Here is a 14,226-nt window from a genome sequence, read left to right on the forward strand (position 1 = left end):
GAAGAGGACTTTTGTTGTAAGGACGGGAGAATTGGGTTGGTGGTGTTTTGTCATGGCACTGAGCATGTGAAGGCACAAGAGAAAAAAATGCGAAAAAATTTCCCACAAGTCAAGGAAGAGAAAGCTTATTTAACAACAATAAAAGGACAGGAAGTGTAATCAAGTATTAACTGCAGATCTGGATAGTGTTAGAGCTGAGTTCTAGGACTTCTAAACTGAAGCTAGCCCAGAAAGGTTTGTAAAGACATTATTTTTTTAAAAATCAGGCATCAGAAGCAGAAAGAACACATGACATTCTGAGAGATGCTGCATTTAGTTAACCAGAAGTGCTGATTTATAGCTTCAGAGTGATGGGTTGGCAGGATAAGGGCATTGTGGGACAGGCAAGGCCAGTACCACAAAGAAGGGGACCAAGACAAGGGCTAAGAAGTCAGGCATTGGTCTGGGGGTGCTGTCACCTCTTTGAGGATGGAGGTTGGAGGGATGTGGTAGAGGCTCTCTCTGCAACTTGGGTCATAGCAGCTCTTAGACAATGGCAAAAGAAGGGAAATGGGAAATTTCAAGGTTTTTAACAGTTCATGTGAACTGTCATGGTGGAAACAGAGGCTACAAGGCAGGACAGATTAGGAGAAAGTTGCCTCCCCCTGCACCCCTAGGTCACCCAGAGAAATTAGAAGGCAAGTGAGACTTCCATAGAAATTTGAAGCTTTTTTTTCTTCTAATTTTAGGTTAAACTTCATAGAGCTCCTTTCTTGACAGCTGGACTACATTTGGTGAACTGAAGACAATGAAGACAAAGTCTAGACATTGCAGCCTCCAGTGTCCCCTCCCCCCTTCTCTTCCTCATAGTGGTCACAGGAACATACAATGTGACATGTTGGTGGTGTGATGGAAAGATCCTTAAAAACACAAAAAGCACAATTCAGCAGTCATGAGCTCTATGAGTTTAGTGAAGAAAGAACTGTGTGAGTGTGAGTGTGTATGTAGGTGGACAAGGTCCAGGAAAGTGAATCCTGGCATTATTTATGTTAGCAAATTGCTAGAAAAACCCAAATGTCTATTAGCAAAGGAGAGGTTAAATAAATAATGATACATTCATGCGATGGAATACTATGCAGCCATTAAAAAGGAGACCTTCGTATCAGAGTTTGGTCAGGACATCAGAAGAGCCTCTGTGTATTCCATGACTGATCCAGGATGGGCATATAGCCCTGAGCAGAGCCAGAGAGGCTGTGAGAATTTTGCTGGGAATCTTTTTTCCTTCACTGACTTTCAGAGAAGATGTAGAGTCTGGAGCTGTGGCAGGAATGTTGTCAGATGAAAAGGGAGCCTGAAAAGAAGCCTAACTGGTAGTGAGAGTAGTGAGACCTTACCAAGGACAGTTTCAGGGGAATGGCGGGTGGGAGACAAATGGGTTGAAGAGTGAGAGGAGACTGGGCGGAGGAGGGGAGCCATCAAGTGAAGCTAACATTTAAAGACACATGACTGTTACAGGGAGTAGAGAGCTGGAGTGGTGGCGAGAAGATGAGATGGAGAGCATTTTGCATTTGCTTCTCCACCCCCCAAGCAGGGAGATGCTACAGCATGTGTGACATTTATGGGAGACTTGGTGAAAGGGGAGTGGATAACTGGCGGTGTCATATAGCATGTGTGAAGGGCTGGACTTGGAGTGCAGAAGAGAATGACCAGTGTCTTCTTGGATGGCTTCGAATTCTCTGTGAAGTATGAGGAGGAGTCATTCTTTCAGAGAGAAGACAGATTAGGCGACAGTGGAGAACGGCTTAGTTGGGAACAGGTGCTGAGCCCCCTGGAGGAACTGTGTGGAATTTTGGGCAGTGTCACCGAGATCGTAGATCGTGACTCACAGCGCAGCTGTCTGCAGCAGCACTCTGCCCTGCAGGTGTGTTGGTCACAGGAGACAGACTCCCTGGGTTTCAGGCTGGCCAGGCAAGTACCTCGAGGAAGGGAGTGCAGAAGAGTTGCAGTTACGTATCTTTAAGAGTGACTGACTGATGGGCCATGGGATCTAAGCTAGATAAGGAAGCATGTGAGGTCAGGAGGTGCCTCAGTCACTTGGGGATAGTTCTCTCTCCCCTAGAGTTTCATTTTCCTCTTCCTTTAGCAGCTTGTTAGAAGCTGCTTGGCCAGTTAGAAGGCTAGGGTTGTTTCTTAAAGCCATCCCTGTCCAATTCTGCCCCCCAACAGTGAGCTGCCTAAGGTGGTACTTTCTGCCAAGAAATTTTTTTTTTCCTTCCTGTTTTGATGAGATTCCGCTGTTTGGTCAAGCACAAAAACTGGTCTGCAGGGCAGATGGTATCTTCAGAGCAGTTGGGAATCCTGACTCTCTGGGTCTCTGGATTGTTCTTTTTGTTTTTTTGAAGGTAAAATAAAAGTTTTATTTTTCTTACTGTTAATTGATCTAACAAATATCAGTCTGTTCAAAATAATAATAGCAACAATGTATCTGATTATGTATGCATATGGATGTATTATATATATACGGATCTCTGGTTTTGATGAAAAAAGCACATAAGACCTGAGGCAATGTCCATACAGGACTGGTCCGGGGGGTCACTGGAAGGGACTTACGGAAACGCTGCTGATCTCCCAGTCTTCATGGCCATTATTGCTGTATATTTTCAATGACAAAAAATTCATCCTCTATTATCCTTTGAAATACAAATAGGTTATGTCTTCTGTTTTCAGCACCTACATGGTGGGGAGGAAAGCGGGGAGGGATAAATCAGTAAGACTTTTCAAAGAACAATTTAAAAACTCTATTAAAATGAAAATTTTTCATACTTTCAACTCAGCATTTTTGCTTCTTACAAAACACTACCACAATGCAAAGATATATGTTCTAGAATGTCCTAGTGAAGGATTGTTGGCCCTTAAATAGGGGCCTGGTTTAGTAAATTAAGCAATGGACACACAGTGGAATACTATATGGACTTTGAAAACAGTGAGGTCAGCCGCTCTCACCTTTTGAGATGGCCCACACTGTGGGAGCGTGTTTCTGCTGGGGCCACTCTCCCCTTTTGGGACAGACCGCATTCTGCCCATGGAATGTATATCTCTGCTTTCAGTTTATTATGGCTAGCTCTTGAATTCCTTCCTGTGCGAAGCCAAGGATCCTCACTTGGTGGCCCATCCCAGGGACTCACCTGGGACATGACCGTCCTCTTGTGCCCAATTTTCCTGCAATAACTTTACAAAGGAAGAGGAAGAAGGTGGTCTTCTCTCCCTCCCCACTTTTCCTTTGATTATAAAAATGTAGCCCACATAGTTCTCGGGGCAGAGCTCTCTTGCTTGCCTGCTTCTATCCTTCACAAGCATCCTATATTAATAAATCTACTTATCTAAGGAAACAAAAAACAGTGAGGTAAATCTATATGTACTGACATGGAAGGTTCTTCAAGACACTCTGTTCAGTGACAAGATGTAAAGTAGTATGATAGCATCGATAATGATAATAACTATTAGAATGTGTATAAGGGATAAAAATTGAAGAAATGCACACAAAAATGTTAAAGACAATGTTATTGGGAACGTGAAGTATAATTTTCATTTTATGTATTTCTATGTGGTCTGAATTCTCTATAGTGAACAAGCATAATTTTAGTGAATAATGGAATTATTGAACATAATTTCTCTCCTAAGCATGTTACATTCATTATTGATCACACAATCTCTGGGTGGTGAATATTACCTATTCTACAGATAAGAGGATTAGAAAAGTTAACCTGCCCAAGTTCACATTTAGATCATCTAAAGAGACAATCTTTTCAAACTCTGTATCATAAAGTGAATATAGTCTTCCCAGGCTCAGCTTATCTCACTTTAGAAGCTCACTTTTGGCCCTTTGGGCTATTTCTCCTTCCCATTATGATTTCACTTCCCTCTCAAAACTATTAAAATTCATTTCCTCTGGGAAGTTACCACAGGCTCATGGCCCCTCATGACTCCATTAACCTTACTCTGTAGCATTTTGAGGTACTCACTGCAGTGCTTTTGTATATAGGTTACTGTTTGAATTTGCATATGATTCTATTCTCCTTCATCTTCATCTTTGATGATGAGCTCCTTGATAGACTTGACACTTTGTTTAGAACTTCCCATAATCCTTCAGAGCCTGCTTCCAAACCTTCTCAATAGGTCTTAGGACTGAATCCTTAGTGTAACATTTGCATTTGGTGGGTCCTTAATATTGATGATCAACAATTCCTATAATCAGGCAACCTTTTTCTTACACAGCACTGTATGTTTTCTCTACTGAATTATGTAAATGTCCCTCAGTTGAATAGCTTCTAAATTAATAGATAATTCCAGTAAAGTCATGTTCTCTTTTGATTTTTTTTTTCTTGGTGTAGGGGAGATGTGAATCATATAGAGTCAATAGAAGTTTTCCGAATGGAAAAGCTTGACAACCATTGTGATAAAAAAATATCAGTGGCAGATAATTCCTCTATTTCTCTGCTTCAATGCTGATAGGACTAAATGCTGTTTACATTATAAGTGACCAAGGAAACAAGACTAGACTTCCAGTTGGTTGATAACATATGGTTGAGAAAAGAGCCTCAAGGTTATCATATTGCTTCTAGATTATCTTCCTTGTCTGGTGTAAGTAGAGAGACAAACACATATTCTTACCCAAATAAGTGAATCAAATGTAATTTCCATTTTGCTTCACAAATATTTGAATGTGTACCTTTAACATTTCATTAGCAGCAAAAATAACATGGTCTACATCCACAGTCAGTTGTTCTTTAGAGTAGTTTTACTCCTTGTACTTCAGTACTTGAATGAATGGAATATTCAGAGTGGAATATTTAATTCAAGACTTGGAAACAATTTGACAAACTAGTTGATTCATAGTGATCACTTCAGAAATCTAAAAGCTACTCGATAATACAAAATTTAGGGTGGGAAAGAAGGCATTCCTTTTTTTGTTTTTCTGAATTAAACCTTTAAAAATTTGTAAACTTATTTCAAGTATATGGAAAAGTACAGAAAAAATATAATGAATAATTATGTACTCATCACCCACTCTATAAAATTTTACTATTGTCATATTAAGTTTAAATTTTTAAAAAGTCACAGATATAAAGCCCCCTGTATATGCCTCCTAAATCTCATTCTTTTTTTTCCCCGCCCTGAACAAACTCTATTCTGAATTTGGTGCTTACTATTCTCATGCTGTTATTCCTTTATTATGTTTATAAATTCATAAACAATATATAATATTGTTTTGTACTTTGTACTTTCAGTGGTATATTATACATATCATTCTGCACCTGTGCTTTTTTGGCTGTTTATACATGTAACTCAACTTGTTGTACAGATGTATCCCATTATACCAAAGTGTATCTGTTATCATGGGCATGGACTTCTGGTTGTTTCCAATGTTTTGCTACTACAAACAATACTATTTAAAGTTTTATACATGTCTCCTTTCCCCACATGCAGTAGTTGCTCATATATTCATGTGCATATAATCATCTGGTGAATCTTGTTAAAATGCAGACTCTGATTTGGTAGGTTTGGGATGGGGCCTGAGATTCTGCATATGTATTAAGTTTCCAGATGGTGTTGATGTTGCTGGTCCTAGGACCATGCTTTGAGGAGCAAGGGCCTTGCAGAGGAGTAAAACTTCTAGGTTGTAGAGGATGATCATCTTCAACGTGGCCAAATGGCTTTCTAAAGTGCTTGCACCAATCCACACTCCTATCAGCAGCTCACCAGTCTCCACAATGTTACATCTTCATTAACATTGTTATTGTAAGACTTTGATTTTTGCCAATTTGATGGGCATGAAGTGGTATTTTGTTCTATTAATTTACCTTTGATGAGTATTATTGAAGTCAGACCCCTTGAGTTTCTTCTTCTGCAATAATTTTTAACATAAATTAATGTTTTGGGTAAAGAAGATGTCTTCATTCATCTGTTTCATACTTTAAAGTATCCTTGTGCAGCCATGGCCAAGATTAAGTCTTGAGACTTTCAGGCGAGAAGAAGGAGGAGCTGCTGAAACAGATGGATGACCTGAAAGTAGAGCTGTCCCAGCTGCATGTCTCCAAAGTGACAGGCAGTGCAGCATCCAAACTCTATAAGATTCGAGTTGTTTGCAAATCTATTGCCTGTGTTCTCGCTGCCATTAACCAGACTCAGAAAGAGAACCTCAGGAAATTCTACAAGGGCAAGAAGTACAAACCCCTGGAACTGCAGCCCAAGAAAATATGTACTATGCACTGCCAGCTCAACAAGCGTGAGGAGAACCTGAAGACCAAGCAGCAGCAATGGAAGCAATGGTTGTGACCACCATCGAAGTACATGGTCGAGACCTGAGCATTGTGGGGTCAATAGAAAACAAACTGGCTAGGAAGAAAAAAAAGAAATACTGAAGGGAGTCCTTCAAGTTAAAGCACAAGGATGATAAAGAGCAACAAAAACCATACAAAAATATAAAATTCCTTGGTAAAGGTAAACATATAGATAAATTTAGAATTATGTAGTATTGTAATGTAAGTGCATAAATCACTTTTAAATCTGGTACAGAGTTTAAAAAAACAAAAGCAAGCATAAAAAGTAATTATAAATTTATGTTAATAAATATGCAATTTTACAAGAGATAATTTATGTCTCAATAACATAAAGTGGGTGAGGCAGAACTGTAAAGGAGCAGAGTTTTTATATGTGATTAAAGTTGTTATCAGTTTAAAACATATTATTATAACTTTAAAATATTTTATGTAATTACAGTGATAACCACAGAGAAATTATAGAATATACACAAAGGGAAATGAGAAGGGAATCAAAATACGTCACTACCAAAAAATCAGCAAAACGCAAAATAAGGCAGCAGGATGGAGAGAGGGACAAAAAAGTTATAAGATATACAGAAAACAAAATGGCAATATAAGTCCTTTCCTGCCTATAATTAATTTATATGTAAATGGATTAAATGTACCAATTAAAAGACACAGATTGGTTGAATGGATAAAAAACAAGAACCAACTAATATGCTGTCTACAGAGACATGCTATAGATCTAAAGACACACATAGGCTAAAAGCGAAAGGATGGAAAAAATATTCCATGCAAACAGGAACCTAAAGAGAGCAGAGGTGGCCATACTTAGATAAAATAGACTTTAATACCAAAACTATCATATGAGACAAAGAAGGACATTGCATGATGATAACAGGGTCAATTCACCAGGAAGATATAACAGTTATAATATACATGCACCTAACATTAGAACTCCCAAATATATGAAGCAAACATTGACAGAACTGAAGGGAGAAAAAGACAGCAACACAATAATAGTAGGATACTTCAATATTCCACTTTCAGTTATGGATAGAACAGCCAAACAGAAGATCAATAAGAAAACAGAGGACTTAACACTATAGAAGAATTGAACCAAACATAAACAGAACACTTCACCCAACAATAGCAGAATACACATTCTTCTCAAGTGCACATGGACATTCTCCAAGGTAGTCCATATGTTAGGTCACAAAACAAGTCTTAGCAAATTTAAGAAGACTGAAATCATACAAAGTATCTCTGACCACAATGGAATGAAATTAGAAATCAACAGCAGAAGGAAAAAACACAAGTATGTGGAAATTAAACAACATACTCTTAAACAACAAATGAGTCAAAGAATAAATCACAAGTGAATTTAGAAAACACTTAGAGACAAATGAAAAATACAACATACCAAAACTTACAGGATGCAGCAAAAGCAGTGATAAGAGGGAACTTTATAGAGATAAATGCTTGCATTAAAAAGAAGAAAGATCTCAAATCAATAATCTAATTTTATACCTTGAAGAAATAGAAAAAGAACAAACTAAACGTAAACTTAGCAGAAGGAAAGAAACAATAAAGATTAAAGGAGAGGTAAATGAAATAAAGAATAGAAAAACAACAGAAAAAAATCAATAAATCCAAGAGTTGGTATTATCAATAAAACCAATAAAACCAACTGAATGTTTGTGTCCCCTCACCCAAATTCATATGTTGAAGCCCTGACCACCAAAGTGATGGTATTTGGAGGTGGGGCCTTTGAGAGATAATTAGGTTTAAATTAGGTCATGAGGGTGGGAACCTCATGATGGGAATAGTGCCCTCGTAAGAAGAGGGAGACAGAAATCTATTTCTTCATGCACATGCATGAGAAAAGGCCACCTTAGCACCCAAGAAGAAGGCAGCTATCTGCAAGCTAGGAAAAGGGTTCTCACCAGAACCTGACTGTGCTGGCACCCTGACATGGACTTTCAGGCTCCAAAACTGTGAGAAATAAATATCTGTTTTTTAAGCCATCCATTCTATGATGTTTTATTTTGGCAGCCCAAGCAGACTAAGACATGGTCTTTTAAAAAGATCATCAAAATTGACCAACCCTTATCTAGATTAGCTAAGAAAAAGAGCTAGAAGATTCAAATAACTAAAATTAGAATTGAAAGAGTAGATAGTATAACTAATGTCACAGAAATAAAAAAGCATTATAAAAGACTACTGTGGGGAATTCCCTGGCAGTCCAGTGGTTAGGGCTCTGTGCTTCCACTGCAGAGGGCATGGGTTTGATCTCTGGTTGGGGAACTAAGATCCTGCAAACTGTGCAGTGCAGCCAAAAAAAAAAAGAGACTACTGTGAACAATTATATATCAACAAATTGGATAACCTAGAAGAAATGCATTAATTCCTAGAAACATACAACCTACCAAAAGTAAATCATAAAGAATCTGAACAGACTTATAACTAATAAGGAGATTGAAGCAGTAATCAAACACCTCCCTACCAGGACAAGATAACTTCCCTGAGGGGTTTTACCAAACAGTTAAAGGATTAAAATACCAATCCTTCTCACACCCTTCCAGAGAACTGAAGAGGAGGGAACACTTCCAAACTCATTGTACAAAGCCAGCATTATTCTGATACCAAAACCAGAAAAAGACACAAGAAAGCTACAGACAAATATTCCTGATGAATAACGATACATAAACCCTCAATAAAATACTAGTAAACTGAATTCAACGGCACATTAAAAGGATAATACACATGATTGAGTGGGATTTGTACCTGGAATGCAAGAATGGTTCAACACACAAAATCAATCAATATAATACACCACATTAACAAAATGAAGGACAAAATCCATATGATCATCTCAAATGATGCAGAAAAAGCATTTGACAAAGTCAACACATTTTTATGATAAAAACACTCAACAAACTGGGAAAAGAAGGAAACTACCTCAACATGATAAAAGCCATATATGAAAAGGCCACAGCTAACATCATATTCAACCACGAAAGACTGAGTTTTTCCTTTAAGGTCAGAAACAAGGCAAAGCGGAGCAACTAAGCCTGTGCACCACAACTACTGAGCCTGTGCTCTACAGCCTGTGAGCCACAACTACTGAGCTGACGTGCCACAACTACTGAAGCCTGCATGCCTAGAGCCCGTGCTCCACAACAAGAGAAGCCACCACAATGAGAAGCCTGCACGCTGCAACGAAGAGTAGCTCCTGCTCGCCGCAACTAGAGAAAGCCCGTGTGCAGCAATGAAGACCCAATGCAGCCAAAAATAAAAATTAAATAAATGAATTTTTTAAAAAAGCAATTAGGATTAAAAGTTTCCATTAAAAAAAAAAAAAAAGAAACAAGGCAAAGATGCCCCCTCTCACCACTTGTATTCAACTTAATACCAAGTGTCCTAGCCAGAGCAATTAGACAAGAAAAAGAAATAAAAGGCACCCAATTCTGAAAGGAAGAAGTAAAATGATCTCTGTTCATAGATTACGTGATCGTATATGTAGAACACCCTAAAGACTTCAAGCACACACACAAAAAACCCCTGTTACAATTAATAAGTAATTTCAGCAAAGTAGCAGGATACAAAATCAACACACAAAAATCAGGTGTATTTCTATACACTAATAATGGCTAATGTGAAAAGAAAATTAAGAAAACAATCACATTTACCATGGCATCAAAATGGATAAAATACATAGGAATAAGCTGAACCAAGGAGGTGAAAGACTTGTACACTGAAAACTATAAAACATTGCTAAAAGAAATCAAAGAAGACACAAATAAATGGAGACATCCTGTGCTTATGGTTTGGGAAACTTAATATTGGTAAAATGTGCATACTACATAAAGCGATGTTAAGATTCAATGCAATTCATATCAAAAACCCAATGTCATTTTTTTGCAGAAGTAGAAAAAAAATCCTAAAACTCATACAAAATTTCAAGGTACCCTGAATAGCCAAAATAATCTTGAAAAAGATCAAAGTTGGAGGCCTCACATTTCCTTATTCCAAAACCAGCTACACTGCAACACCAATTGAGACAGTCTGGTACTGGCATAAAGGCAGATATACAGACCAATGAAACAGAGACTAGAGCCTAGAAATAAACCCTTGCCTATATAGCCAAATAATTTTTGGCAAAGATGTCAAAACTACAAAATAGGGAAAGATAGTCTTTTCAACAAATGGTACTAGGAAACCTGTATATTTACATGCAAAAGAATGAAGTTGGACACTTACCTTATACCATGGACCAAAATTAAAATAGGTTAAAGACCTAAATGTAAGACCTAAAACTATAAAACTACTAGAGGAAAACATAGGAGAAAAAGCTTCAGGACATTGGATTTGGCAATGATTTCTTGAATGTGATACCAAAAACACAGACAATAGAAGCAAAAATAGACAAATGGGACTATATCAAACTTCAAAACTTACGTGTGTCAAAGGAAACAATCCACAGAGTGAAAAGGCAATCTATGGAATGGGTGAAAATATTTGCAAATCATATATATGATAAAGGGTTAACATTCAGAATACATAGGGAATTTCTAAAACTCAACAAGAAAACAAATAACCCTATTAAAAAATGGGCAAAGGAGTTCAATATATAGATAGTGCTCCAAAGAAGATATACAAATGGCCAACAAGCATATGAAAAGATACTCAACAGCACTAATCATAAGAGAAATGCAAATCAAAATCACGAGGTATCACCTCACACCTATTAGGAAGGCCACTATCAAAACAAGAAACTAAGTGTTGGGGTGGATGTGGAGAAATTGAAACCCTGCTGGTGGGAATGTAAAATGGTGTAGCTCCTATGAAGGGCAGTGTAAAGGTTTCTCAAAAAACTAAACACAGAGCTGCCATATGATCCAGCAAACCCATTTCTGGGTATATATCCAAAAGAATTCAAAGCAGGATCTTTAAGAGATGTTCATTAAAACATTATTTACAGTAGCCAAGAGGTAGAAGCAACCCAAATTCCATTAACAGCTGAATGGATAATCGAATTGTGGTTCATACAATACATACAATGGAATAGTATGCAAACTTAAAAAAAAGAAGAAAATTCGATCACATTCTACAAGGATGAGCCTCAAGGACGTTATGCTAATAAGCCAGCATAAAAGGACAATTACTGTATGATTCTACTCATATGAGGTATCTAAAGTAGTCAAATCATAGAAACTGAAAGTAGAAATGTGATTGCCAAGTACTGGAGAAAGGAGGGAGGGAGAATTAATGTTTAGTGGGTATATAGTTTCAGTTTGGCAAGATGAAATAGTTCCAGAGATCTGTTGTACAACAATGTGAATGTAACTTAATGCCGCTGGACTTAAAAATGTTTAAGATGGTAAATTTAATGTTATTTTTTTTTTAACCACAATAAAAATACCAAACGAATCTGAGCTATTATTAATTTTAGGCTTTTTCCTCCCATGAATATACACTTTCCCCCAAAATTGGATCACATTGTACATGCTGTTTTATAACAGGTTTTGCCCATTGACTACAGAGTGGAAACTTTCCAAGTTTATTCCCTATTCTTCTAGGTCATTTAGAAAGGCTGTTTAGTATTCCAATATGTGAACCTACCACATTAACCAATTTCCTGTTGTTGGACACTGGATTGAACTATTTTACTCTTATGAACAATACTATGTAGCTAAATTATGTTATGCCTTTTAAATAGTTTTAATATCAGCTTCTCTCTCCCCTTCTAGTCAGCTCTCAGCTGTTACACTTCTCCCCTTCTAATCTGTGATCAGATAATCAACCTAGTTAAATCAGTTTACTTGTAATAAAACCTTATATACAATTCTGTCCCTTGCTCTAAGTCCTAGGTAAAAGGGACAGCTGTTGTAGAAGCTGTGAAGGGAGGCTGTGTGTGCTTATTTTGGGTATACTTTCAGTTTGACCAGCTCTGCTAGAATCGCTTCTTGCCTCACTGAATAAATCCAGATGGTGGCACTTGCTCTTGTGCCTTGTGGTTGCCTTTTCCCTTCCACTCTCTCTTAGGGTCTTGAAACTCAATCTACCTTTATGCCTGGCCACCACCACCTCAGTGTTACCTGTTTCTGATTTTCTGAAGCCCTGCTGCCCCTTAGGGCCTGTCTAGGAGTTCCTGGCCTCCTGATACCAGTATGCATGCATACTGCTGACTTCTACTTTGTGGACTTCTTTGCTTTAGTTTCTCACACTTTTAAGGAACTCATAGCACCTATTTGTACTTTTTGACAAGTGCTATTTGACAACTTTGGATCTCATTTTTGTGTGTGTGTGTGAGAGCACAGAAAATAGACTTCCAACAATTACAACTCCCAAATTGCATATTACTAAGTAGCCTAAACGTAGTTGGATAGGCTAGTTTCCCAAACTTGCCTGAAGGATCTCATGGGTCACTTGGTAAAAAAAACACATTCCCAGGCTTAGCCCAATGGATATATTATTTAATCAGTACCCCAGGTGATCCTTATAGTCAGGCAGATTTAGAAACACTGGGCCCTTCATCTGCATCCTCAGAGCTTCCAGGACATGGGGAAGTTCAATTGGGACCCAAGGGAGCCTGGTAGGCCTGTAACCAACCTAACGGTAGCACAGGGTTCATTCCATCAGGGTAGGACAACTCTAGGAGTCAACTATAAGTTGAAAAAAACACTGGAAAGTCTTTAGAGCTTACGACCAAAGCAGGAACTTACAGTCTATTTATCACCTCTACACCAAGGATGGTTTCAAACATACACCCCCTTGAGTAGATTTTATTCTAAATGCTGGGGTTCCAAAACTGTGAGAGTCATACAGTTCTTCAAAAACTGTAACTGAGAATCTGGATCCCCTGAGGATTAAACCCTTTGCATATATGCTAAAACCACGTGGAGTGCATATCTTTTAATAGTTTTTATTTTCACTTAAAAAAATGACTTCAATGCCAGATCTGTGTTAGGAAACTGTTCTCGCAGTGCTAGCTGTGTAATTTTTGAGGCTTGAGAAAGGAACACAGAACTCTGACACATACGCTTCAACTCGTGACAGGTCTCTGGGTATTTGGATCAACCATATATAAGATATACAAGATATTACTCCCTCAATCTGAGGACACAGGGAGATTCAAACATGTCTGAGAATTCTAATAGAAACTCTAGAAACAGCTGGTGAATCCTCACCGCTCTACATAAACTATTTGGGGGAAGCAGGGAGAAGATTACTGATAATTTTAATTTCCTTGTTGGAAATTTCCAAATTTATTATAATAAACATATTTTATAAAAAAGTGTTTTAAGAAATATACCATAAAGGAATAAGAGCATACCTTAATAATGTAAATGGAGATGGAAGAAAGCAGCCTAGATTTGTTCAAAAACTTTTTTCCAGTTATAAAGTCCTTTCTCTGTTACTTAAAAAAAAGTCTAGAGACGATGCATCTTGAAAAAAGAGTTATTTCTTAGTTTTAAAAAAATGCTTTTCGGGTTTCCCTGGTGGCACAGTGGTTAAGAATCTGCCTGCCAATGCAAGGGACACAGGTTCGAGCCCTGGCCTGGGAGGATCCGGCATGCCGCGGAGCAACTGAGCCCGTGCACCACAACTACTGAGCCTGAGCTCTAGAGCCCCTGCGCCACAACTACTGAGCCCCTGTGCCACAACTACTGAGCCCCCGTGCCACAACTACTGAAGCTTGCACGCCTAGATCCCGTGCTCTGCAACGAGAAGCCATGGCAATGAGAAGCCCGCGCACCGCAACGAAGACCCAACACAGCCAAAAAAAAAAAAAAAAAAAAAAAAGTAAATTTATATAAAAAAATGCTTTTCAAAAATGCAGCTAGAAAAACTAGCTTGATCATAAGTATCATTAAACTTGCCAATAATGTTGCTGTTTTTAGTTGAAAAAAGCTTCCTA

This window comes from Balaenoptera physalus (assembly GCF_965194825.1).
Source record: "Balaenoptera physalus genome assembly, chromosome: 8".
In the NCBI taxonomy this organism is placed as follows: domain Eukaryota; kingdom Metazoa; phylum Chordata; class Mammalia; order Artiodactyla; family Balaenopteridae; genus Balaenoptera; species Balaenoptera physalus.